Here is an 834-nt window from a genome sequence, read left to right as displayed (position 1 = left end):
AATTGATTGATGGATAAAATCACTAGTGAGAGCAGTTAGAGATGGATGTTGAGGCCGAAGCCTCTTCAACTTGAAGAGGCTTTATGGAAGTGATTTTCTAACAGGAATGGAGCCCAGTTTATCTTGCAGATATTAGAGGTTCTGGTCTTGTCTTTTGCCGTCGAGTCGTTTCTCACCCATAGCAACTCCATGGTCACATCTCTCCCAGAACGCCCTACCTCCATCTGTAATCATTCCGGTAGTGTATCCATACTGTTTTCTTGGTAAAAATTCAGAAGCGGTTTACCAGAGCCTCCTTCCGCACAGTAAACTTGAGTCTCTGCCTCTGACTCTCTCCCACGTCGCTGCTGCCCGGCACAGGTGAGCTTTGATTCGTAGCAGATGGCCTTCCACTCGCTAGCCACTTCCCAAGCTAGAAATGGAATGGACAGGCCTCTGCTTGACTGTCCCTCCGATAGTAGAGACTGATAGAGTACTGGAAACTCTCCAGATGTGACCCTGAGAGGGGCGGCCTGTATTATTTACTCATTCATTCAATCATATTTATTGAGCGCTTACTGTGTGCAGAGCACTGTACTAAGCGTTTGGAATGGTACATTTCCATAACAGAGACAATCCCTGCCCAGCAATGTGCTCACAGTCTAAAAGGGGGGTGACAGACAACAAAACAAAACAAGTAGCCAGGCATCAATACCATCAAGAGAAATAGAATCATAGGTATATTCACATCCTTAATAAAATTAATGGAGTCATAAATAATATATACAAATATACCCAAGTGCTGTGAGGAGGGGAAGGGGGTAGAGCAGAGGGAGGGAGTAGGGGGAATGGGGA

General features: G+C 45.6%; 1 non-coding gene across 1 annotated transcript; it reads right to left on the bottom strand.

Moving 5' to 3' along the window:
• Positions 1 to 370: 370 nt before the first annotated feature.
• Positions 371 to 508, bottom strand: LOC114811405. Its single transcript, XR_003759109.1, has one exon. It is a non-coding gene; the product is annotated as a small nucleolar RNA SNORA7 (small nucleolar RNA).
• Between the last annotated feature and the right edge of the window lie 326 nt (positions 509 to 834).

This window comes from Ornithorhynchus anatinus, chromosome 4 (assembly GCF_004115215.2).
Source record: "Ornithorhynchus anatinus isolate Pmale09 chromosome 4, mOrnAna1.pri.v4, whole genome shotgun sequence".
Classification (NCBI taxonomy): domain Eukaryota; kingdom Metazoa; phylum Chordata; class Mammalia; order Monotremata; family Ornithorhynchidae; genus Ornithorhynchus; species Ornithorhynchus anatinus.
This window is presented reverse-complemented; position numbering and strand designations above follow the sequence as displayed.